This window comes from Columba livia, chromosome 18 (genome assembly GCF_036013475.1).
Source record: "Columba livia isolate bColLiv1 breed racing homer chromosome 18, bColLiv1.pat.W.v2, whole genome shotgun sequence".
In the NCBI taxonomy this organism is placed as follows: domain Eukaryota; kingdom Metazoa; phylum Chordata; class Aves; order Columbiformes; family Columbidae; genus Columba; species Columba livia.
Genome location: NC_088619.1, coordinates 8347028 through 8374017, shown reverse-complemented (window position 1 = coordinate 8374017; position 26990 = coordinate 8347028). Strand labels below are relative to the sequence as shown.

Here is a 26990-nt window from a genome sequence, read left to right as displayed (position 1 = left end):
AGGTTTTGCATTTGAATTAACGTCTGCGAAGGGGGCGCAGAATTAATAGGCTGAAGGAAGATTCACATTGATTTCCCATTTTCCCTCAACAACAGGAAATCACTGGGACCAGCGGAGAACATGTTGACAGCATTTACGTACGCCTCCCTTACTAATTGTGTCCAAAGGTGGCCAGATCACTCACTCTGCTGCAAACGAGCACCAGGTATTACCTACTGGGAGGGGAAAAGGTCTGGATCTTGTTCCCACTTCTATGGTAGATTTGCTGTTATTTTATATTCAGAGGTAACTGTTAACTTTGAAAAATCTGGAGTTTCTAGGTGCTGGTCTGGAGGAGTGTGGGACTTGATGTTCAGCGGGGTTGGGAAACCTCAGCTCCCACTGACAGCAGCGCCCGGCTCTCAGCATCGCAGGAATTCAGACCACAGGTGCCCCAAAGCAGATACCCCAAAAACAAGGTACTCAACACTTGCAGAAGGGCAACCCCTGTACCCAGCAGAAGTCTGAGATCTCCCAAAGCAAAACATTATGTTCATCTACTACGCGGGGAAACGGCACCAAGCAAAAACCCAAGTAAAGAAGAGGATGAGAGGAGACAAGTATGATATTTTTAAACCTTATGAATTTCTGAGTAGTTCTGCTTTGTTGCTTTCCTAGGGACAAAGGCAGGCTTGGAAAAATAGGAATTTCAGACCCTGATAGCTTCCTGATACTGTGCTAAAGACTTGTATTACCTTTAATTGATGTTTCTGAGTGCATCCTCATTGATTTACTCCAGCCGCGCTCTTTATGCAGAGAACATTCTATTCTCAGAGCGTAATCTAAACCCATGCAAACAATATAGATGTTTCTTGATAACATAATTTAGAAAGAGGAGATGTAATTACCGCCTATGCTGAACACACAGCACTGCGAACCCGTGACCCCTTTCGGAATTCGTACAGGGAGAAACTCCCAAATCCTTCAATGTGCTTCTCATTTTGCTGAAAGCCTTTTCCATCTTATTATATATGCTGGTCCTCATGCCTTTGATTTTTAGCTTCCTAACGATATCTCATGCTGAAATTATTTAGAAGGATCGCAAAGGTTCTTACAGATGAAATTCAGGGATCATTCCTGCAGAAATGTGTCCATTGGTGGAAGAGGGGACAGCAGCAACGTGAGCATCTGCTGCAGGGTGATGGGAGGGGACCAGGCGAGTTCTCCCTGGGGTATCTTGTTCTTTTAAGAAGTGCAATGAAACAGGTTCTTGCTTTTAAATACTTGAAGAGGAGGTTGGGACTCATCTGACCTGCTCCAGAAAGTCTGCTTGCCTATATGTGGTCCAATTGCTGTGATTTAAGAGAGCAGTTGGAGCACTTTGGTCTTATAAATCATCCCATAAGCACTACATTTCATTGTCTTCTTGCTGATGGAAGGGTGAGACTTTACAATCTGAATTTTCATCTCTAGGGTCAAATCTGTCTCGGTTCAGTAGTGGCTGGAAAACATTGCCCTGCAGTGGGGTTTTACGTGGAATAAGCACATGTCCCTCCACTGCATGGTCAATTGAGATCCATATAGCAGAAAAATCACCACTGTAATTGCTCCCTGTCTCACCTGCCTCAGGAAAAAATAAAATAAAATAAAAAATAATAATAACAAAATAATCAATGAGTGAATTGGCCCTGGAGACTCAATAACTCTTCTCTCATTTAGAGAGTGGTCCCTGCTGAACACTTTTCCACATTGCAAAGTCACCACATAATGGAACAATTCAGCTCAACTGACAGCCCTGGCTAAAATAGCCCCGGCGCTGCACGGGGAGATAGGCGAGGTGCTGGAGGACTGTCAGCGGGAACCCTGCCCGTGCTAAAAGAGTTTTTCAAATGACTTCAGCGAGACCAGAATTAGCTCGTAAGCCTGATGCAATGATTCAGTGCAAAGCCCTTTTGTGTTTTGAGGTTCTGCTCATCAGATATCGGCTTTTCCCCGTATTCTGCAGCAGCGGTGGCAGGTTTCCCATTGGCACCGACAGGTAACAAACAGGGATGTGTTGGGTCTGGGACCTCCTGTCCGAGGAGAAGCCCCAGCTCTGCTTCCTTACTGGGATCTAATGGAGCCTAAATTTAATTTGCCTTATGACCCTGGGCAGAGCCCTGCTACAGATCAAAAGTATTTACTGTTTTAAACTGTTTAAACATTGTCTTAAACAGGTCTTAAGAACCAAAAGGTGCATATTGCAATTACCCATCAGTAATCTGGATTGGACACGGAGGGAGCAAAAGGGTTCAGCAACCACTGGGATTAAGAGAGAACAAGGAGACCAACTTCAGGGAAAACAGCAGCAACCAGACACGCTGTGAGCCAGCAGAAAACACAAGAGAAGAGGAACTGGTGTACACAAATGAGGGTAAATACTACTGGCAGCATTAGTATTTTAGTCTTCATCCCACTACATATCCTCCCAAATCCCAAGTCTGGTGGAAATGAACAGCCCAGAGGGGTTAGTTTAAAGACAGTTCAGGTTAATTCTTCAGAATTAGCACGGGTGAGACTAAGCTGCAGGTCATGCCATAACAATTTTACCCTGTTCATGATAAGAAACCAAACTGAAGTTTAATTTTTCTTTTTAAAATAATTTTCTAACAAGACAGAAGAGCAGATAAATAAATAACAGAGAAGAACTAGAGGTGAAAGAGAGAAATATATCTATTTAAAAATGTTTTAATTTAAAGTCACAGGAAAACCATTCAACGTCTGCAGTTCCTGGGGTTTCTTGAAACAGGGAAAGAAGATTAAAATACTAATCTCCACCAATTTCCCTGTGCAGCAGCAAAAATGAGCGCAGCTAGAAGGACTGACCTAGGAGGAAAGATTAAGAAGAGCTAAATTTGTATAGCTTGGCTAAGCAACAACAGCGAATGAGGGATGTGCTGGCAGGGTGCAAAACCAGAGCAAATGGAGTATTATTTGGAAAGACAACAGAGTTAGGGGATGAAAATTAAAGAAGGGTCAGTCAGAACACTAGAAAAAATGTCCTTTAAGACTCTGGCATGTATTTTAAGCAATGAAAGCCATGGTACTCTGAAAATACAGGCGTAGCGCTGAAGTAAGCGCTGGTGTGAAGATGGTTGGATACAACCAGTGACTTTAAGTGCTTCTATTCTTGAGTTTCCAAAACAAATCACCTTTCGAAAAGTGACAGCTCAGCTCGTACTATAAATCATTTCTTCTCAAGCCAGGCGTCCAGCCGCCACTGATCGGTTCTTAAAATCTTCAGCAAAAAAATAAACCACAAGGAACAATCGGGCACTCTGAGGGAACAGACAAGCTAATCTAATACATCTTTGTCATCTCTGGTTTCCATGACAGTTGCATAATCAGACATTTATGTAAGTAGAGGTTTCCTCCTTAAATAGCAGCCGATGATCTCATGTGCACCTACGGTATAACCCATTTGAATGGAAATGACGTGCCAGTCGTGTGTAAAGACTAGTTTTTTAATGCTTCTGTCTTATTTTTGTTTATTTACTGTTGCAAATCAGCCTGGAGAGGACCGCTCACACATGACTAACTTCTTGCTGTGGTCTTCTCGTGGTCCAAAAATAACCAGAGTCCCCAGGTCTGATGAACAGCCGGGTTCCGCGCTTGCTCAGTGTTCAGTGTAGGAAGCGACTGCGTGTTCCCAAATCCCGACCTGAGCACAGCGCCCGAACCGGCAGCCTCAGAGCAGCTCCAATCTGCAAAGGTTCCCAGCTTCGGGTTTGCCAGGAGGTCAGGATTTCCTTGCCACATCTCTCCTGCAAAGGAACAGGGTGAGGACAGCGATGGGAATGCTCCAAGGGTTTGCCCTGCCCAATTTGGGATTTCTCAGGGCGGGAGGAGAACGCCCAGGGCAGCGCTGCTCCCGCTGCAGAGACTTCCCCGAGCTCCTGCCTGTGTGCAGTATCATAGAGCAGTGCCAAAAATCCAGATGTCTTCCCATATGCGATATTAATTGAAATGAAGAAAAGCAGAACCGGCCTGTGAAATCTCAGTCCTACTCCCACCTAAATTCACGTAATACGAGTGAAATGCAAGCAAAAGGAACTGCAGTTAAATCTGCTTGGGGGAGAAAAAAAGAATTAATCCAACCAAACACCACACACACAAACCAAACAAACAAAACCCCAACACAGCACAAACCAAACCAAACAAACAAACATTTTGAAAAGAATCAGCCCCTTGGAAGAAGTGGCTTTTATCTGCAAACATCAGCAGCCAAGGGAGCTGATCCCAGTAAGCAAATAGTTCTTAATATGGATATTCCGGGATATCAGAGACTCTTCAAAACCTGTTCAGAAGCTGTGATAGCTGATCCTGAAACGTAAGTGGCCCTTTTTAGACTGTCCTCTTAGTGCTTTTTTGTATCACTCTGCATCAGCCATCGTATGCAAAAATATCCTCCGAGCAGAGGAAAGCAGGCGAGAACAGAAATCTAATCTGTTCTGCCAGCCTCTGCAGCCTCAAATCTGTGGGGCTCTTGCCAGGCTCGGAATGTTGCGGTGCCTTCTCTCAGAGATCCTCCTCTTAGAATAACACAAAGTACATTATGGACTATTATTCCCAAAGTCAAACAATCAGCAAAAAACATCTCCACTTGCTCCTCAGCCTAATCTCCCTTCTCTCACTGAAGCTGATTTAGTAACAAAGATAGAGAAAAATAGGGTAGATTGGGGTTTGCAAGTGCTCGTCAATTGGATTTTGTGAACCCAGCAGTATCTCGGAGCAGGCTTCAATTTTCCCTGAACCCCCTGCAGCTCCTATTAGCCTCGATAACTGGTTCTAATTTTGGCCAGGACATTTGCCCAGATTTTTGAAGGGGAGGGTGGGTTCATTTGCTTGTGCAAAGTGACTCCTGCCCCCATGCAGCAAACACAGGCTGTGTAATGGCTTAATTACACTGAGCATTACTGCTCCGTATAGCCGGGCTCTGACGCATGTTACGTAACTGGATTGTTAATGCTTTTTATATGTTGGAGGAACTGAAATTAAAAGAGGAAATTATTCTCCTGATGCTCAACTCTAATCCCCATCTGTCTGTGTTTTTACTTTTCTGCACTTGCAAAGCTCCCTGATCAAAAGGTCTTGAATAGATTCCAGATTTCCAATTTAGTTTGCTTATGCAACCCAAAATATTATGGCAGTCTTTCCTGGGGGCGATTAAGCATATATTTTCAGTTCCTCTGATTCTCTCTGTTCCAAGAGCGCTAAAAATTGCATAAAGCTTTAGCTCGTTCCATACCGTTAGCACCACAAACAACTTTTTTTTTTTTCCTTTAAAGACTTTTCAAAAGTATAGGAATAGCCAAGAGCTTTGCAGAGAAGGAATATATTCCGAAACAGAGAAGTGATTTGTTAAGTGTCCCCCATGCCTTGGCAAAAAGCAGCAGGGAGTCTGCACTGACAGAGCTGTGCAGCCAAGGCAAACAAGAGGGGACTGGACAGGTGAGGCAGGAGCTACATCTACCAGCAACCAGGGCAGGTTCCTGAGTCCAAAAAACTTGGGAGCTCTTTGGATCTAGACTATTGCTTTGTCCCATCCTAGGGATGAGCTTCAGCCAGACAGCTGGGAATAGATCTGATCTTTTTTGCGGCACTTGGAGCATCCCCATCTGAAGATTTGCACTGATTTTTTTATCCATTTACTCTTCTTTTCCAGTCCCCAGCCCTTTGTGTGATCAGCAGCTGCTTGCATTTGAGTAAATGTGGAGACTCCTTACACTGGAAAATGTAGCTTTTACCCAAAACACCAGTGAAAGAACCCAAAGCACCACCACAACAGTTGTGTTTCATCAGCCCTTTGGTTTCCAGGCACAGGACAGGAGCTGGTACCCAGGATGCTCATCCGTACCCCGTGTGACCTCAACACTGCGGCACGGAGGGTGCTCGGTGCCTTTTGTGTTGGGTGCAGTCCTCTTAAAGAGATTGTTTTTATTTTAAATGCAGAAGGAAAGTCTTCATTTACCCACAGTGGATGAGTGTCCGCTCACATAGATGATGGTGATGCACTCGATGAAAACGCACAGGGTGGTTTCACCCTTTCCGGCCACTGTTACTGTGCCTGGGGCAGATATTGAATGTCTGCATCACGGTGCAACTCTGGATCAAACATTCAAATGGCACTTTTTCCAAGTTTGGTTTATGGAAGCTGCGATTCAAGGCTGTTGCTGAATCCCAGAAAATCCTGATTTCTGGCTCCACCAGGGCTTGGAGCCTTTCTGCTTTCCAGGATAATTTGATTTGAGAGTCCAAGTGCTGCCAGTCTTGCAGGTTTCAGAGAAACTCAGCACAGGAGATGCCCAAGAGCTGAAGAGGTGATCTCAAGGGAAGCCCCACTGATCCCGACCTGCCTGGTTTTGCTGGACTCAGCTTCAGACCGTCTCTGCTGACTATTCTGACAAGCTGCCAAATTCTACCCAGAACACCTCCGGTCTGAGCTTTCCCTAAGCATGGTCTAGACTTAAACACACCAACATGCTTGAAGCCTGAAAACAGAAAAGGTTGTTGTAGAAATTACCACCACAACAGACACATTCAGCAAAGGGAATAGGGCTCAGACATACTCAGCAAAGTGGCCTCTGGTCAGATCACATGAGCCATTTATTATCTGTATTTCAGCAACACCCACGGGCTTCAGGCAGGGACCTGCCCTCTGCATTTATGACAACATCTAAATATAGAGCAAGACAACAGTCAGGGCAACCACAAAGCTTCGCTCGCTTGAAAAGCGTCCCCTCCCCTCCCTGGGAATGGTCCCTGCAGCCCCACGCTGGAAAGGCCGGTGTGGGACGGTCTGTGCCACCAGGGAGGAGCTGCCCTTGCTTTTACCAGCAATACAATATTTTAAGGATTTTTAAAAATATTTTCAGTGGTGCGACAGATCGAGCAGTTCTAGAAAGGCAGGAGGGTAATCATCTACCAGCGCTGCTCCAGTTCCAGGTTTGGGGAGTGTTTAAGCATATACTAAAAATCCCTTGTTGCTGGTTAAAGCAAAGCACGTGTTGAAATGCTTTGCTGAGCAGAGGTGGACTTAAGGACATACATAGCTTTAGGCATGTGCTTAACTGCTTTGTAAAATTAAACTGAAGATAATCAAGTGCTTTTGCTGAATCAGGACGGAGTACTTCTGAAACCCCCATCCTCTTAAGCAAGGAGCCTTTCATCAACATTTAAGTTTTTAGTGGTATTTTCTGAGCATGTTTTCAAATTAAACAGCCAGGAGCCTTTAGAGAATGGAAATAACTACAAAAATCTGAGGAAGTCATTAAGCTGCACAAACCAGCAGCACACTTTAAAAAGAAACTTTGACTTGTGCTAGTTCAGCATTTGCACGTGGATAAAAGATGCTTCAGCTGCAGGGACCCGATTTGCGATGGATTTTCCCCCCAACTCATGCCACAAATGCTGCCGCCAGGTCGGGCAGGTTCAGCCTCACACATTTACCCTTCAGTCTGGCCCAAAACAGGTTGTTTTGCGAATGAGGATGGGAGGAAACCTGCGGTAAGCGATGTGCCCAGGGCTGCATGTTTCCCCCGGGTGTGCGGGGGCTGCGGCTGGGACAGATCCACGATCAAATGTTGCTTTTCTCAGCAGCGAGCGCCCGCAGACAAATAACCCCGATCCCCTTTCCTCGTGACCTTCATTTCTCAGCCCTGCCAAACCAGCTCTCTGCAAATCAAAACTTACCCTATTCACACCTCTGTGCCAGCCAGGCACCTGCGTGTTTTTGGAGCCCCATCCCCACAGAGAGTGGGGGTGATGCCCCCCCCCCCGCCATGTGAGACTTGTCCCACATGGCAGCAGGGAATCGTCCCCAGATGAGCACAGCTCAGTTAGACTCAGCTCCAGTGCCCTCGGGGTGGTTTGCTCCGAGATGGGACATGCGGAAGGGTGTTAACCAGTGTGGAAAAGGTTTGGTAAATAGGGTTTGGACATTCTCAGATGTTGTAATACACAATAGGAAAGTTTAGACAGAGTTTATTTAAAACTGTGTTTGCAAACCTTTTCTTTTTAGTGTTTTTTTTAATTGGTCCTTTGAATGCTAAATTCACAGCAGATAAAATTATTGAAGCCCACATAAAACACAGATCGTGCCCTTTCCTCGTCCCCAGACTTTCATCAAGAGGAGATTTCCTGGTTAGACTTAGACTTGCAAATCTTAGGCCAGGCTGGCAGCGTTTCAAGTCAACTTGGGCCGATTTGGAGCTTGGATGCAAAAACTCAGTGACCCGAAACAGCAGCAAACGCGGCTGTTCCCACATTGGTCTGAACGTCAAACGCGCGGCTGAGCTGTGAGTGCAGACCTGAGACACCCAGGGAAAAGGGCACCCCAAAAACAACCCCTGGCCAAATACCCACCTGAGCACGCACCCTGCCCCGTTATCATTTATAATCCATGCAGCGCTCCTCAGCAGCTCCAGAAGAAAATGTTATTTCTTTAGGAGACTTGCATTTCCTGTTAACTATAATTGCCTGAATAAATCTCAATTTCTAGTGCAGCTGATGTGTTTTGTTTTGGTTTGGGTTTTTTGTGGTTTCATTTTTCCTCACCTCGAAGTGTCTACCACCAGTTGGTTTCCTCCAAATTTGATTTCGATATTTCATCAGAACAACAATGAAAGTGAATAACATACAATTTCTTCCTGAGCAGTTTGTTGCAAATATTTAAAGGCTTAAAAAAAGCAAAAACCCAAACAAAACAAAACCAACACAACCAAAAACCAAAATCTTTTAAAAGTTGGAAGAAAAAGGGCAGAAATTCTTCTTCCTCATTTAAGCAATGATTCCTCATTGAAAGAATAATACATCAATATCTTTTATAATTGAATGCTCTGGGCACAGCGCACATCTCAGATAATGTTTCTTCACAGCCAGGGCTTTAGTGCTCTGCCTGTTTAAGAAATCAAAGCGTTCAGGCAAAGCCTGGCTTACTCCGTATTTATTTGGACCAGCAGGTTTCAGATATGGGTATTTTGCAGCTCTGCATCACCATCGGTTTGAGACTGAAGCTGTGCTGAGTTTCGGTGGTGCTGAAACATCAGCCAGGTCTGGTCAAACTCTGGTTGTGTTTTAAGCACAAACTCTTCTTCACAGGGCTCTCAATTTCTCTATAATTGACAACCTTGGGTTGTGCTCTGCAACTCCAAAGCCATTTTAAAGAGCAAGACCGCTTGTGTTATTTGGGATCCGGGAGGGAATCCCGGCTCAGCCCCAAGATATTTCCACGGCTCGCTCGTCCTGACCACCCCGTGAACCCGGGAGGCCTGGCAGGTCCAGCGGGGTCTTTGTACTGGTGCCAAAGCCGAGCTCAGCAAAGCGATACCTGCCCGGGGCTCGGGTGTCGCGCAGGGTTACTTAGGAAAATATTTTCACTTGTTTTGTTTCCTCCCAGATAAATAATGATCTACTGAAGGGGAATCTGTGACCACACTCACTGACCCTAGTGTGACATTTATAAAACAGCACCATAGTATTAAAAAAAAAGATAAAAAATAAAAAACCGTGACAAAACCAAACCCAGAAACCAGGAACAAAACAACATCACTATACAGTGCAACCCTCACTTCGGGGATTTTTCATTCTTATTAAAAACTGCAAAATACTGATATCCCAGGTCGCACTGTGACTGCTGCAAATACTGTGCAACTGTATTTCAGGTAATTTAAAAATGCCTCTGAAAAGCGATATATAGGATACTGAAGTGAGCTGTGAACCACATCGCACCCCCCAGGGACCCGTCTGGGAAATGCTGTATTAATATCTGAAACAGAGCCCTAAAGCAGTGAAACCCCTTGGATAAATATAGTTGCATAAAGACAGTTTATTCTCCCGCAAGAGCGAGTGAGGTTGCAGCTGCCCCAGAGACTTGTTGGAGACTCAAGCTGTGGATCAGTCCATTGTACCCAGTCTGATGGGAGCAGCATTTCAGTGCTGGGGCCAGATCTGTTATTTGCCATAGAAAAAACACTGATCCCTCCAGAAGTCCAAGATCTGCTTCATAAACACCTTTTATATCACTAGAAACCATCACAAGTCGATGTGCAATATGTGTCACCACCACTGATAATATAGACCCTCTCATGTAGAAACAGTTAAAAAAAAAAATATCCACGCTGCCCTTTTCTGCTGCAAAATAAATATGTTCCTACAAGCATCTCTTTCCTCCCCCCATCCCCATTTGCACACAAATGTTAGCAAGAATAGCTAAAGTGGAAGAACAACAACAGTTTCCTTTCTTCTGGAATTAATTTCCAATGCATTTTAAATTGCTTTATAGCAAAGCCTAATAGAAGTGAGTCTTCAGGATGGTCTGGCTGTAATCTAACAGTACTGTAAATCTATCAAAGCCAACATGAACTGTTGTTTGTATTTTTCTGTGCTCATAGGAAAAAAATTATATACTAAGATAAACTGAACCATTCTCTTTGAAATTTTTCTTTGCTTGAATTGAATACTCCGGGTGCTAGCGAGTTAATCATACTGCAAAATGCAGCAGGTTTGGAAGCTTAGACTTCTTTTTTTAATGGGCAAGTGTTCCTGTGATAACTTGGGGAATTATACTTTCTGAATGGTGGGAAAATACACAATTATGTCACATTCCCGCAAACTAAACATCCTATTCAGGAAATACAATTAAAAAAAAAAATATATATATATATATACATATATCTTTTTCTTTGCTTCTATACTGGAGAACTTCAGTTGGAGATTATAATTGCTTTGGAAATATTGCACCTATTCAATGTTTACAGCATTTTCTGAAATGTTTTAGGTATTTGGATCTGATTTCTTAACTTGGAAAATGTATTTTTTCCCCTGATAGAGTAACACTATATCTTAAAACCCTTTTTGTTTTGATGTTATGAAGTAGGTACTTGACATAACTATTAATGCTCATGATGCAATTGATCACCTTGCCGCGTTTCCGAGGATAACTGCTATTGTATTTCTGATACAGTAAATCACTGGTTTCCATTGACAGGCAGGTCTGGGGTTGTCTTGATCTGTGGGGAAAACCTGAGCAGTTCTGCAGAACTTCCCGCACAGCAGCTGGTGTTGTTTGGCCTTGACCATCTCAGGTTTAACTCTCCTGCAACATTGATTTTGATGGGTTTTTTCTTGTTGCAACAAAAAGCCATGCCAGCCTCGGGAAAAGCCAACCCGGTACAGTCGGGGGAGAGAAAAATAAAGCGCAAATTGCAAAACATGGCAAGTTTTTTAGGATGGAACCAGCCCAGATGGATTCTCCTGTTTCCTTTGCCAGCAGGAGGAGTGAGTCAGAGCTGGTGCGTGTTCTCGGCACCCTGCCACCACCACGGGGACAGGACTGGGACCAGAGCGCCACGGCAGCGCTCACAATCAGACACTTCTCAATTACAAAGAGCAGTTCCCAGCACATCAAACTTTAAGGACAAGTATAGCTTTTGTTGCTCGTTAAAAACCTCTGCTTTTTTTTCTCCACCCCCCCCCCAGAAATCAGCTCCTTGTTTCCTTAGTAACCCCTCTTGGTAGAATTAAGTGCACCTGAGTGTAGCTTAGCAATGGGAAATTTCTATGTACGCTATGTACGCTGCTCGCAGTGTCGCCATAAGCCCCCATGGCAGCCCTGCCGTCACACGAGCTGATCGCTCCAGGAGTAGGTGCAGTTGGAGACTGAGATGCCTGTTTGCCAAAGTCCTAGCGAGGAACAAAAATAAACCCTCCCCAGTCACCGTTGCAAACGTTGCTCCCGAGGGATGGGAGGGCTCGTACGCCGAGATGTGTGCGCAGGAGCCAGCCCACGCCGCCGCGTGGGAAGGGGTTTAATGGAGAGCTCAGAAAGAGCCTGCGCGTGGGAGGAGATGAGCAGATGTTAACGGTGCCTTTTTGTTTTCCTGGGTGGCACTGCGGGGAGGGAAGGGGGAGAGGAAAGCTCCCCTCCTGCAGAACTGGAAGCTGAAGACACCGGGTGCAGAGGACAGGTGAAGCATTTGCCATTTGTCCTTGTTGGACTCAGAGGTGTTTGCAGCAGCAGCATCCATGAGATGAGGGCTTGGGCCTCACTAGCAGGACCATGCGTTGACCATCCTGGAGCACCGAGCACAGCATGAACCTTGTTGTGAGATGTCAGACTTGGAAATGACTTCTCCCCGTGTTTATTAAGCCTGGAGCAGGTCGCCTTCCCCCTCCCCTGGAGCTCTGGAGTTGGAGACAGTCACCAACTGCCAGACTCGGTGTTTTAAACCAATGCTCAGGGGGCATCTCCCATCAGGAACCTGTTATCAGGTTTCTGAATATATCGATGGTTGCAGTTTCACTACAAAAACTTTGGTCACTCTCAAGAGAATCATTTCTCTCCCCAGAATAGCCACGTGGGATGCAAGTACATGCAATTCAAAGTATAACACCTGTAGTAGGAGAGGGCTGGATAACTCGTCACATCAGACAGGCACATTTTGTTGCAGGGCCATATTATTGCATTTAACACCTTGAATTTTATGCCAGGCTGTTTCATAACCTACAATGCAAATTCCAGGTGGACAGCAGTGCCCGAGGAACGGCCAGGAACACAAACCCCACTTCTCCTGTGAGTGAAGAGGCTCCTTCTCGGGAGAAGGGACTTGCTGGTCAGACACAAAGCGCAAAATTAAGTCAGAACAGAAGTGAGATGTGTCCGTGTGGAACACACGACTGAAGTCAGGAGGGCCAAAGAATGCCTGGACCCGTGTCTGCCACAAGTATCCTCTGTGATTAGTTTGCGCTCTGATCGCTTTTAGAAGCCCTGAAGTTAACCCTCGGCACTGAGCCGCACAGAGTCCCTGCTCAGCTTTGGGGGTCTAAGTATAATTAATACGTGGAGTTTCTCTGTTCGTCACTCAGAGAAGGGGCTGGGGCTGTGCAAATACTGCATGATGCCTGGATTCTGCACGCAGAGGCCATTTGGGCATCAAACTAATTGCCCTAGCCATGTTTTTTCTATCCATATGTATATGCATACTGTTGTTAACTGGCAAAGGCTGAGCAGGCTGTTCACCCAGCAGCTTTGCAAGGCAGAGATACAGGGGCCCTTTAAAACTTACATGAATGAGCCTCTCATAAATTCCATATTTGAGAAACTCTGGCTGTGTCCTTTGGTCATAAAAAGAAATTAAAACTGCATATAACATTCAGTACCCTGTAATCCCGCTGCACAGCCTTGTGCCTGCATAAATCAGAGCCTCTCATGAATATTGCACTGTACCTGCAGCTGCCTGACCCACATGTTTAAAAAAGATAAATAAAAGGAAAACAAAGCAACAGTCACGTAAAGGCTTCACGAACAGCACCTGCTTTCTCAAAGCCCAAAAGGTCACCAAAAGCAACCTGAGAAACACACAGCTTTCAGGGACCCCATCAAAGCCTTAAAAGGAGGAGAGACTGTGGGTTTTTTTTGATTCCTCGCTTGCAAGAGTGAAGAAAGCCCCTGTGACACACGGTAAATCCTCTGGCAGGAGTTTTGTGGTCAGGGAGAGGGACCAGCTGCAGAACACCCCGAGAGAGCTGAGGAGCAAGGAAGAAAAGCTATTTTATAAGCCTGGGAGGGGGAGCAAGACCCAAGCTTCAACAGTAAAGTGCTTTTCCACCAGAAATAACTCACAGAAGTTTAGGATTTCAGATTTTGCATTGCTTAAAGATAAGGATACGCTCCTTTTTTTGTTTGTTTGTTTGTTTTTAATCCCAAAATTTTACAGAATAAAAATCTAGCTTCTTGTCTAGCTCCAAAAGAGAGACCAGGGAGAGCCACCATTAGCAACTTCCCCAGAGACCTAGGAAACACATTGTGGTGTTCAGAGGTCATTTTTGTTGCAGAATCTTCAGTAAGAAGCAACAAAAATGTCAGGACATCCCCATCTGTGCTCTCCACCTTCCCCAGTTTGTTTGCTGCCCAGCAGGTCTGACTCTCAGAATTTGCACAGGGGAACAGCACGAAGGCAGGTAAAAGACAGTGAAAAGCAGGAGTGTATTAATAAACCCACGTTCTCTGGTCAGAGCAGAGACCACAGACTGTCGCTCTCTGGCCATTTACTAGTTTTGCAGCCCTTTCCAAGTTAACATCTCCTGCCTCAGTTTCCCCACTTGTGAATAGCAAAGCTTTAACTCCTTTGAACTCCTTGGTATCCACCCAGATCTCTGAGCTTTGACCTGTACAAGTTTACATGGTGGTTTGTACAGTCTTGCTGCACGCTAACTTCCACCACACAGCAGATTATTTTAACAACAGCAACTCCCTTCCAGCTCCTCACTGCTACTCACATCACAGCTTCTCCTACATCAACCAGAAACACAACACAGCACTGTGCCCCCCCTTGCTGTACTGCAAAATCCTGCATCTTAAAACATTAAGCAAAGCTTTGTATTGTAGCTAATGAATACTGTTAAAAGGGTATTGAATGCTTTTTCCATTGCCGCTAATTGAGTGAAGAGAAAACAGTCTCCACTGCTGCCATATCACGTCAAAATAATTAGCTCAACTATAAATAGCTCAGCTTACTCACTTTTTTCTTTTCCTCTTTTTTTAAGGTCAAGACTGCAGCCAAAAGGAGCAGCAGAGCATCCCTCTGTTCTTGGAGTCAGACAAACAGCGAGGCAAGGAAGTGCATCTGTAATCAACAATCCCCAGGCCGCACAATTACATCATAATTAGAAAAATAATCCCATTTAGGCAAGAACAGGGGGGAAAGAGTGTTAGCAAGCCCACATCTATGCAAATTTACATTAGCTTAATTAATGAGCATTTTCCAACCTATTTTAGCTGAACTGCTTTTGTTTTTGTTGGATGGTGTTTCTGTATCAGGTTAGCTTATTCTTTAATCACTTCAACAGTGATTCCCCCTTTTAAGTAGAGCTTCTACGTGAGTAATATAAGTAGAACAAGCTGTGACACCAAGGCATTTTCTTCACCTTAATTAAGGGGTTTCAAAGCCCACACGGGTGGGAGTCCTGCCCTTGCATTTGCTGCAGCTGACCCTTGTGCCTCTGTCACTCGTTAGCGGTTATATCCTGAATATCCAGGTACCTCTGGATGGCACCATATCGAAATACTATAAAGAGTCATAAAAATAAGCAGTTGTAGCAACAGTGAGCACAGTGCAGGCTCTTTTACTCTGCTCCTGGGCATATAAAATAGACATAGCTGTAAAAAAGCTATTTTAGCTTGACCCAAACTGCAGCCGCACTGCGTTCCCACACCTTTCCTGCTCTATTAGCTTTGCCATCGCTTCAAGAATTGTCACTGTGATACAGCAATTAATATCTTCAGTAGCCAACAGATCAGATCCACAAAAGATACGTATAATTTGTAGCTGCATTAACTGGAAGAGTTCCCTGAAGTTTCTGTGAGGGTGCTCTGGCAGAGCTGTTTGCGTGAGGTTATTTTTTCCCCTGGGGAGCCCTCATGCTTATGGCTCCTTTTGACTGATGTTTATTTTGTGCAATACAGAGTCTCAGTTCCAGTCCAAGGGTTGCACAACGGCGTATTTAGATCCATCTCTAGCCCCTGTATGAAACCTGAAATATCCCTTTTCTTCCTTCATAGCCTCCCAACTCTCCGCAACATCATAAATCACAGCAGCCTCACTGTCCTCACTCGGGGCCTTCCTGCAGCATCGTGCAAGGGGGACCTGAAGTGTCTCTCCACTGTTCAAAGCAAACAAACATTTTCTACAATTTCTGGGTTTTCACAGGAGCCAGTTAAATATCCAGCTTGAAAAATGTATTTGCGGTCTGGCAGGTCTTCAAGTGGATCCTGACCTACTCATGAATATTTTTTCCTGCCTAGTCTCACATGCAACCATATTTTCCAGATACACTTATCTTCCTGCTGTATGCAGTGATATACAACCCTGAAGAAGGCAAAGTAGGTGATTACCTTTCCTCAGTCAAGTGCAGTAGAAAGGTCAGATTTAATGTGAAGCTGAGGGGTGATGAAATGACACAGAAAATGTACAAAAATAGAGCATAGCTGTGCTGAAGGGCAGCATGGTGTAACACCCCGCAGCACAAATGCACCATCCATCTCCACAGAGGCAGTTGCTCCCTGGTGTTAGATTTGGGACACAGCTCCATCCCACAGGAGATACATTTTGAGGAAGAACGTGTGAATTAAGCAGGTGAACCCTGTCCTGCCAGCATCCCCCCTGCAGCGCTCCCTCGCCTTTCCCCCAAAGCAGGGGACCTGGATGCCCCTTGGATTGCCCCATGCTTTTATCATGGAAAATATCTTTTTCCCCAGTCCCACCTTTCCAATGGCTGGGGAGCTGCCACATGTCATATATACAGTCTTACAGTTATATTTTTTATGTCTTTGGGCATTGCTGGACTCCTGCAAAACAGGCAGATCAGTCACGTAAATGGAAATAAATGCACAATGCAACAGCTCCCTTTCCATGCCCTCAATGCAATGGATATTTCACAGCTTCCGTATCTAAATTAGATGCTGCTATGCACATATTCTTCTCCAAGTCCCCCCTAAAGCCCACAGCAGATTTCAAGGAGAAATTCTGACCACTTACAAGGGTTTGAGCCTGAGATCGGGAGCATTTATGTGAAAGAGTCGAGATCAGCCACGGAACATAGAAGAGCCTTTTGAAATAATGTCACAGTTGAGAACTAGCTCCTGCTTTTACTCTCCTGCCTTATTTTAGAGTTCAGGATTCAAAGTGCCTTTCCAAACCTTGCTCCAGGCAGACCTGCTTGGACGGATTAAATGCCTTGAAGGTTATGGGTAAGACATCAGACTGGGAAGTGGTTATTTGTACAGTTAAGAAAGGAAAGTTTCTGAAGCTGTCTATGGTGGGTTGATAAGAAATAATGGAGAATTGTTTCTTTTAAATACAAATTCAGTCATAGCATGACTCGTGATAGAGACATTATGAAAGTTATCAGATCAAAGTCTGCACGCTGAATCTTTTTAATATTGAAGAGAAACGTAACAATTTACTGGCTGTGCTAAAGCCTGGGTTTCCTGGAAGTGAACCTTGCCTTGCTTCTGCTGCTCCAAATTCCCCATATCTGCCTCTGTCTTTAAATGAGTGCCATGAGTCACAGTCTATTTTTTTTCCTGAGAATTACCTCTTTCCTAGGAAGTCGGCTTAATCCCAGTTAAAAGTGAGCTCTGGGCATGTGCCAGATATTCAGAGAATAAATCTAAAACCCAATAGTATCTACAGATACTGGGCGTGATCCAGATACCAGCACTCCCATTGTCTCCTGTGGGCCCACGGTGTGCAGCGCACCAGGGGAGATTTCAAGCAAAAAGAAAAATTACATATAGAACCAAAAACTTACTCCAAAAAAACCCACTTATAGCTAATTCTGGCCATCTAGAAAATCAATATATGATCTGAACCAGTCATCTAGATCTTCCCTATTGTAAGTCTGCTTTCCAGCAGGGCCCTCTGAGCACACCCTGAAATGTCGCACCACTGATTTCAAGCCTCTCTTGGAGCCATATGAAGAGTCTATGCCCTGCAGCAAGTTTGGCAGTCAGCACTTAAAAAAATAAACTCATCTCCAGAACGATGATTTGCATAGTGCATGGTGACTAAAATTAGCCTGCCTCCACTCCATCTCGAGAGGAAGTCTGACTTGCCGCTCCAGTTTCAGGTTTCTTGGCTTTCCGAGAAATTCGTAGCATCCGAGGAGCACAGATGTGTCTTCTGTGCAGTCCTGCTCCTCTTGGCTGGCTCTGTTCCCCAAGCCGAGGCAATGCCACATCTCAGCTTTGAGATCTCTGCAGCATCAGCAAAAGCCTCATTCGTCCTAACGAGGGAACCAGAGTTTGCTGGAACCTGTGAAAACCCCATATTCGGTATAAAAATGTTCAGAAAATGATTTATTAAGGAGACAACACATTGCTGAAACCACTCTGAGACTTAGTCATCACACCAGACAGAGGTTTCTTAAGGTTTGAAGGAGCAGAGGTGTGGTGAGAGGCGCTCTGCAGAAGACATACACAATGTAAAGTCATTTTAGGATTGGCAGGTTAATCTTCATTAGCAACCAGATTAACGTGAGATACCTCAACTTGATTCTCAGTCATTGCCCCACGTCGTTCTTGTGTAACAGCTCCTGTTCCTGTATCATAATTTAATATTGTGATCTGGCTGGCCAAACAGCTCACACGCTCGCTCTGTCTCATTTAATTCCGCAGATGAACGGGTGTCCATAGGAGGTTGCGCTAGTCCACCGTGGATGTATCTGACGAACTTAAATTATTCAAAAAGCCAGTCATCAGCTAAGTGCTAAGCTGTATTTTTGTTTCAGCTTCAGATGTGGCTATAGCTTCTCTCCCCACGATGCATAAATAATTCATTGAGTTATGTAGCGGGATCACTCAGGACTTGTGCTGCAGAGTGCTGCTCGCACAGATCCCTTCGCACCTCCTGCACCAGCTCAGCTCGACCATATTTCATCTGTCCTCCAATGTCTGGGGTCGGAGCCTGGGCCCCTGGTCTGGCTTTCTCAGGGTTTTGGTTCCTCTATCACCATGAGGTTCCAGGTACCTTTGAAGCTGAGCTTATGTCTACCAGAGGTTCATAGATTAATGCTTAATAGATTTGTGCAAAATAAACTTGTTGTAGCTATGATCCAGTTAAGTATTAGCTTTTATATTTTATATGAACAATATCCAGGATCTAATTTCATTTTCTGCTGTGTTGTAGAATTGAAAGGTAATGATTCACTCTCAAAAATGTATTTTAAATGATTTAGTTACTACTTTGACTACAATCTATATTTTATGGAAGGAGTCCTGAGTAAAAGCTCACTGATGTGCAGAGCCCTGGCTGGTTGCAATTAGGAACAGAACAGCCCCATGACATGAAATCTGATGATACATTGAACTTCTGACCTATAGGAGAAATTTGATCATCACAACCCTGCTTCTTCTTCATTTCAGCTCTATTCAGGAAAACAAAAGTCTTCATTCAACATTCAGTTGTCTCCACCCTTCACCACTGGAATTTTTATATGATCTGAATTAAACATGCCAGACTTTGAAGGTAAATGTTATAAGTGGCTAAGAGAAATCCATGGTGTCTTTCTGTTTCTTTAGCTGTTGTCATTAAGCCTTGTACTGATCTGATGAGGCCCTGCAGGAAAATGAGGTGCTGCTGCATCCAACTTCACTGCAGTTTAAGCAGAATAAAGTACTAAATCTAGCATTACTTGAGTTCATTGGTTTTTGGTTTTTGGTGTTTTGGGTTTGTTTTGACTGGAGGCAATCATTACTTTTAGCCAATCTTAGCCACATTCTCTGCTCTTAAGTTTAAGAACTAATCCTGAAGTCCTAATTCAGGATTCCTAATATCGGAGGCAAAGTCTGAGCATGGCATGGACTACCCCAAGTTTAATTACGGTGCAGTGGTGGCGAGCTGGGGCAGAAGCAGCCAACAACCTACGCTGTATCACAGCCATGGAGCTGACACCTCTGTGGTGTTGTCTGAAGATAATTAGGTCTTAAAAGACATGCCACCATGCTGGATGGAGTCCAGTTCAGCAGTCCTCTTTATCTGAGTTTCTGCCCAATTTTATGCACATATACAACCAGCCTCTGTGGGAGACAGGACTGCGTAAGAGGATGACTCTTTGCCCACCCACACTTCTGATAAGCTAAATACAGATTGAAGGTCTAAGTCAATCACACGAACGCATGTGACAAAATTCTTTGCCAAACTGGGGCCTAAGCCAGTGTTATCGTAGGGTGGAACTCAAATAAACTGCTTTTGGAGGAGGAAGAAGGGACACAAGAATGGAGCCAAAGGTTCTCCTGGGGTCGTGGGCTGGGGTGAGCGGCAGCCTGAGCAAATGGGAAAATGGTGTGATTCGAGAGAAGGAGGGATTGTGTGACTGGTTGCATGGCTTCAGCTTGGGAGGAGGAATTTCCTTGTGGGAACATCGCCAGAAGGGTGAGGAAATTGCTTGCTTTTCTAGGCAGAAGCAACTAATAAAGGAGGGGTGACAACAAAGGTTCTCGCCTGTGTTCTAGGCAGTGTCACTAAAACATAGCACTAGTGGCACTTTGAGTTGTGTTGTCTAAAATAGCATGCTTGCTTTAGACTTTAAAAAGCAGGGTAAAGTAATAGAGTTCATCCCTTGTGAGCATCTGTGTTCGCCATTTGAGATGTTTATGGCAATGCATTGTGTAGTTCAGAATAAAAATAGCCCAGATTTGAGATATCAGTCCCAGATTTCATCTCAAGTCCTAGAGATGAAGTGTTAGTGAAATCGCTGCTGCTTGGGGATTCCTGCTCTGGCGGGGGACTGGACTGGATGATCCTTCGAGGTCCATTCCAATCCCTGACATCCTGTGATTCCGTGATTCTGCTGGGCTGCCGGCTCCCCGGTCCTGCATGTGCCTGAGGGCATTTGGGCCACCTCTCAGTTCTTTGTTCTAAAATAAGCTCAAACTTCTTCATTGTGAAATAAATAAGAGTTTCTGTACCTCTGAAAGAATCTGTGGGAAAGCTGTGGAAGAAAGGTTATCAATGTTTACATGTTTGAGGCTTCTGTCCCTTTTGGAAAATAAGTAAATTGTGATCTGGATAGAGGGGACCTTATCTTCCCTGGAGAGTGTTTTCACACATCAGGAACCAAAGGCTGAAATCAGTAGAGCTCTGTCTGCAAGAATCCAGCTTCACCACACACAGACACGTTAGATAGGGCCAAAAAGAAAATCTGTGAAAGACAGAACCAAACACTCCCCACCTCTAAATGACACCAGCCTACCCAAGGCAGGGGGTTGGGCACCATGATGGCTGAAAAGAGGCCTGGAGCTGTGCAGAAAAGCTGTTTCTGGAGATATTCCTACTGCATAGAGGGAAAGAAGGCTTCATGCCTGAAGGATCTCCATGATTACATCTCCATTCTGTAGGCGCCATCTACAACTGGTTAGAATCTAAAAATGGTAACTATTTCTGCTCAGAAGACACATCAGCCTCTTTTCTCCCCTTATACCAGAAAAAATTGTTTTGAACTGACTCTTCTAGATAAACAGCACTTTGAAGTAAGCGTAGCGCTCATGATGAGTCTAGTGTAGGGTTTCATAGTCACAAGGATCACAAATTAATTAAGAAAATCTTGTCGCTTGGAAACTCTTCTATTCACAGTCGCATCAAATCACTGTAGCAGTAACTTACACAGAAAAATAACATTAGGGATATTTTTATTTTTAGCTGTCTTAATGAAATATAGCAGATGGAAATAAAGAGGAGAAGCCCGTCCTATGTGACTAGCCATCTGTCTGGGGATCAGCAACAAGTATTTCAGGGATCACAGCTAGAAAATTAGTGGGTAATTAATGTCAGTCTTTAAGCTACGTTATCATTCTTCACTGTCTTTATTCTGCTCTACGGAATGGCTTTCCAATGCCACTCAGAACTTTCCCGGCCATGACAGACTTGCTCATAGCATCATGCTCAGCTGTAGAGTACCCAACCCTGGGCTAAGCACCATCGGTTCCCTTCAGTCCCTCCCTGCTGCACAGATCTGCGAAGCTGCCAGCGATTACGTAGCCATCCACTCACCATGGGCTCAGCTACCGAGATCCAAAGGATTATTCCAGTTGATCTAAATTTGCCTTGAAGACATTCACATCCCGCCCTGGCTTCTGTAGCACATCGAGCACTGTGACCTGTACTAGGCATGGCATGGAAACCAGCTTACTAATTTGAACATGGAGTAAAGAGCTAGTATCCAGAACTAATTTTTTGTGTTGGGTTTCTTATTGACATGTAGCTTTTCCAAGTTCGTTAACTAGCTAGTCTGGAATCTAGCCCTTCAAAACCTCTCCAATTACTTCCACACGCTGTTCAGTTGGAGGAAGCCAGTCTTGTTTAATGACATCCTAAACAGACACACAATCCTGAGCGCTGCTAAAGGTCACACAGCCCAAGCTGTTGGAGATGAGATACTTATTCAATGTTGTCATCATTATACCCTCTCGGTGCTCACACACGCTGCATCACGGCTGCAGTTTGTTCTCCCTTTTTGGGAAAATCAATGCCTCGTCACAAGAAAGTTTTTATGTTTCGCCATTACAGAGTATTGCTTATTCTTCTCCTGTAACAGGATATTGTTATCAGGCTGTTTTAACTTTGTTTATTGCCTCCATTCTGCCAGCTCCTACAATTCACTTGATACTGGTTTGGTTATTTTTATGCTTTGATTTAAGAACACCGTGCTCCAAGACTGCACTTTGAGAAATGCCCCAAGGAGCAGAGCCAAGGGAGTCATCAGTTTATTTACCGGACTGTGCTGAGCCCTCCACGCTGCCTTAGGAAATACCCCTCTTCCTGGAGAGCCATGGCTAGCCGATAAAACTCTACTGTATGGCATAAACATAATTAATCTTCACAAAGCTGCAGACACACAATATCTGAACCTGACGTAGCAGGTGAAAATCATGTTATTCCTCATACAAGGAAAGTGGCCCCACTGACAGAGCTTAAATCTAGGAAATCCTGTTTGTAGACTTAGTAAGTTTTTGGCCATGTCTTCTATGACTTTTGTGGTCTTTTTTTTTTTTCATTCTGAGTGGGTAAGCAACCTCAGTTTGTTGACAAATACCAAGCATTTGCAAACATGTTTTAGTCAGTCCTTTACAAGCTTGCAGGTACATTCACAAGTCACGGAAATGTCCCCTTGACTCCACAGCAACAACTTCACCATCCCATCCCTCCTCCTTTCAGCCCATCCGGGGTCAGCTGGAGGGTCCGGTGCCAGCTGTGCTTGGCAGCTGGTTCTGCATAGCATCGCACCTGCCAAGGGCATCGGAGCTGGGGGGTTGGGATGTCAATGAGAGGGAGGCCATCAATCAGCCTCTCCCTTCCAGCTCTCCTCTGAAAACACCTGTAAGCAAATTATTCAACGCATCCCCGCTGGTCATCCCCCGGCCTCGTCTACTGAGGTGTAAATGAGCAGAGCAGATGTCTGAGATAGGTGTGTGCTGCTTTTTCAGATGAGCCACCGTGCCAGCTCCGCACCAGCACCATGTCCCCGTACCGTGGCTGGTTGCAGGGCCAGGCTCAGCCCCCACGGCTCTTGGCAGAGGGGACACGTGTGCAAGCAAGTGGTGTTCTGCTGTGATAGAGATCACTCGCCTAAAAAATGAGGATTGCATAGGTCACCCCCTTTATAAAAAAATCATGAAGATCATCAAATTCACCCTCAGAAAGGTTGCTAGAGAGCTCAGAAAGCTTACAAGACATAAAATGCTGTTTGCTTTTCAATGAAGAAAGGTTGAAGAGATAATAAAACATATGCAGTTTTATATGCCTTCTGCATATGCTTTGCTGTAGCCCAGTTTCTGTTTTGGTTGGATGTGCACAGCTGGGTGTGCACACACCAGCTGGAGGGGAGGGATCAAGCATCTTCTGCTTTCTGCTTCCTGGAGGCTGGACAGACATAAAAGCAAATGTACAGGGATGTTTGCTGCCCGGGGAAGAGCAATTCCTGCTTTACTCCTCTGCTGCACCATTGGCTGCACTTTGAGAGTATGTACAGCCAGAAGACTGATATTTTATTATAGATTCAAGTTAAGGCAGTATGATGGCAGGACAGCTCCAGATCTCTCCTCCTAAAATTTCAAGCAACCAGAAGGTTGCACAGAGACCAAGATGAGGTGAATTTCTTCAGAAGCTTTACCTAAGCCAATTTCCCCACCAGTTAACTAGCAAGCAGTTCTTAAAGAGCTGTTTTAGCAATTGTGTGGTTTCTGTTTCAACCCCAGGAGCAAGGCTGAGCCTTTCGCAGCGCGAGCAGCACCCCATTGCCCAGAGGGCTCTGATGGGGAGGTTGGTGCTGCTGGCAGGCCACAGCAAGGCCGGGCTCAGCATGGGCTGCTAAGCCTGCCCAAGCACTGGGGACCCAGAGGGATGGGTAACCCACCCAGCCGCACAACAGCTAGTGGCTGAAATGGCTGGTTCGTGGCTGGTTTGGGGCTTTGGGCACACACTTGAGTCCCTGTGGTGGCACATCCCCAGTTTGCCTCCCAGGGACCACGAGGAGTCTTTTTGCACCCATCTCAGCCTTCCGTCCATGGCACTTGGAGCAGCAGTCAGGCAAAAATCCACCTCCGCCTTCATGGCCAAATTAGCCTCCCGGTGATCCAGGAACCAGTAACAAAACCTCTTTGAGCTCGATGGACTGTTAATGACACACAACCTAATCATCCTCCCTCTCCACGCTGCCATCCCACGCAAAGAAATCCAAGCCTTTTTACAGTGTATTTAACCTGGAGCTCTACCTCCCTATAGGAGTAGGGCTGGGATTTTCAAATGAGACCACTGGGAATTTTTTTGCTCAATTCCAATTGTGTTTCAGGGGATTCAGTGAATAACTCGCAGCCTCTTTTAAAAGCTCACAGAACAGCAATGGAGATAATTTGCAGGTTATTCATAGAGGCAGCCTGCCGAAGGTTCATTACAATACTAGTTAAATGTTATTTATCTCATTCATTGTCTCATTCTAGTTATTCATTTCCCCCGGACAACCAAAAAGCTGGAGACAGGAGTTGGCCGGACAAGCTTCTTCTTTCAACTGTCATTCTCTGTTTAGAAATCAAACCTAGAAATAACTTTTTCTGCAGTCTTAAGCCAGCAGCCAGGGCAAACAACTGCTTATTACAGGAGCTCAGATCCAAAGTTTACCACCATTCATGGGGAGCTGGATCCAAGGTTTTGGTTTGGCTGGTGATTAAGAGAGACCAGCAAAGCTGAGTAAATCCAGATCCGAGCTCCTCCTGGTGTCAGCGGCCAGGGACTGGTCTGTGTCCAGCTTATCTTCACAAAACCCCATGGTCTGAGCTGCAAAATCAATTCTGAAGCAGCAGAACAGAAGCATTTGGGTAAAAATGTGTTGCTGTCACTAACAGTAAATAAATATATGAAGTAAGACCTGCTGCAGTAGAGAAAACTGCACCTGAGAGGTCTAGAGAACAAATATTATGAGGAGCAGATGAGGGAACCAGGGTTGTTTAGTCTGGAGAAAAGGAGGCTGAGGAGAGACCTTATCACTTTTCACAACTACCTGATAGGAGGTTGTAGCGAGGGGGAGGTCAGTCTATTTTTCCAAGTAACAAGTGATAGAATGAGAAGAAACAGCCTCAAATTGTGCCAGGGGAGGTTTAGCTTGGATATTAGGAAATATTTCTTCACTGCAAGGGCTGTCAAAAGTTAGAACAGGCTGCCCAGGGAAGCGGTTGAGTCACCATCCCTGGAGTTATTCAAAAGACGTGTAGATGCGACACTTAGGGACATTATTTAGTGGTGGGCTTGGCAGTGTCGAGCTCACGGTTGGACTCAATGATCTTAAAGGTCTTATCCAACCTAAATGATCTGATGGTTCTATGATATTTCAGGCACTGAGCTGCACCCCCAGGATTTGCACCCCGAGCCTGCTGGGGAGCTGTCATCCCAAGGAGGCAGCTAGAACTCATCCCAGGCTTTCCTGAAAGCTGCTGGTGTTTCCTGGGCTGTAATCCAGCCCGAAAAGCTTCGGTTGCTGTTTCAGGTGACACATTGCACAGCTGTTTGGGGTGCCAGAGAGAGGCAAGAGAAATGCGGCTGGTGCATATGGTGCTATTTGATCTGGGGCATCAGAGCTGGGGCACCGGCGAGCCCCGACAGACGTCGTGCTGTCTGTAAAAGGGCAGGGAAGGGCGCTTCGCAGGGGACAAGATGACCCGGCGCATCGGCTGGATGCTGCTCCAGGGACATCGCACCCACCTCCGTCACAGACAGATCCTCTCCCTGATCCCTCGTTTCACTGTGCAGATACAAACACGAACTGGCCTTTGCAGCTGAAGGAAAAGGGCAACTGGGTTTCTTTTCTCCGTCAACCCTGTCCTGACCGTTTGGGTACTATGGTGTAGAAATCCCCGGTATTTTTTGAAGCCTGGAGGCTACTGATGTGCAACCTGTTCCCTGCCACTGACCTTTTAATGTTAATGTTTGAGGACTGTTTTCATTACAGTAAGAAACCATAAAATAAAAAACCCCAAACCCCATATTTTCTTTTAGTCACATAATGCCAGGAGGCAGATTTAGAAGAAAAATGACTGCAAGCCTTAACACATATAAAATTACATCACAGAAAACTCCATCCTACTCTTCAGCATTTAAATTCCCTTTTCCAGTAAAACGTGCCTACCGAGCTGGGGTGTTTCCCAAATGAAAGCAAGTTTCTGAGCCGTGCTTTCGGATGCCATTCCAATGGGCACACGCCTGAGTGCTTTGCTGAACCTTCGTCTGCCAAAGTACCTCTCAGCTAAATACCTGGTGGCTGCTGGAGCTGATAGCATTGAGGATCCTTATGGGACAGGTCCTTCATAACCCACTTAAAAAACAAAATATAAGCAAGCCAGTTCCTGCTGGTCTTGGTTTTACCTGCCCTTGCCAAACCATCATCTTCAGTTTCCAAAATTGCTGCTGTGTTTCTTAAAACCTGCAATGGAAAAAGTCTGTGGGGTGAGAAGAAAAGGTATCAAGCTAGGAGAAACTCGCTGCTGCTTCCAGCCACAGCTCAGGTGAGATCCAACACGAACAGAACTCTTACCAAATGCTTTCCACATCCTTATTGCTTTTTTTTTCAGCCCATGAGCAAACACTGAAATTGTGTTTCCAATCTAGACAAGCAACACTGAGTCTGTGCTCTCTGTGGCACAGCTCCAGGTTATCTCACCTGCCTGTTTGAACCTGGCTTTCTTACCCAGTTTGTATATTCAGAGGTACAGGAATATTCTTAGTAGCAATCCTCAGAGGGTCTGGTGAGCCTCCTTGTACTAAATGATACAAATATTAATAGAAAGGCCTTGCCATTGCCACCCAAATTAATGGGTGGGAAGACACAACGCATGCATTAAATCACACTTAGCAGTCCAAAGGGTTAATTGCTCTCTTCACATAAAAGCTGGTGGAGAAAAAGCAGCTTTCAGAGAGTTTCAGTTTTGG

General features: G+C 45.0%; 1 long non-coding RNA gene across 2 annotated transcripts; it reads left to right on the top strand.

Annotated features, from left to right (window-relative positions):
- Positions 1 to 608: 608 nt before the first annotated feature.
- Positions 609 to 15349, top strand: LOC102089174 (uncharacterized). Of its 2 annotated transcripts, none has more exons than XR_001230340.3 (3): positions 609 to 2017; positions 2196 to 2392; positions 14563 to 15349. It is a non-coding gene; the product is annotated as an uncharacterized LOC102089174 (long non-coding RNA). The 2 variants fall into 2 exon arrangements; XR_002414387.2 differs by lacking the exon at positions 14563 to 15349 and adding an exon at positions 12539 to 13794.
- The last annotated feature ends 11641 nt before the right edge of the window (positions 15350 to 26990 follow it).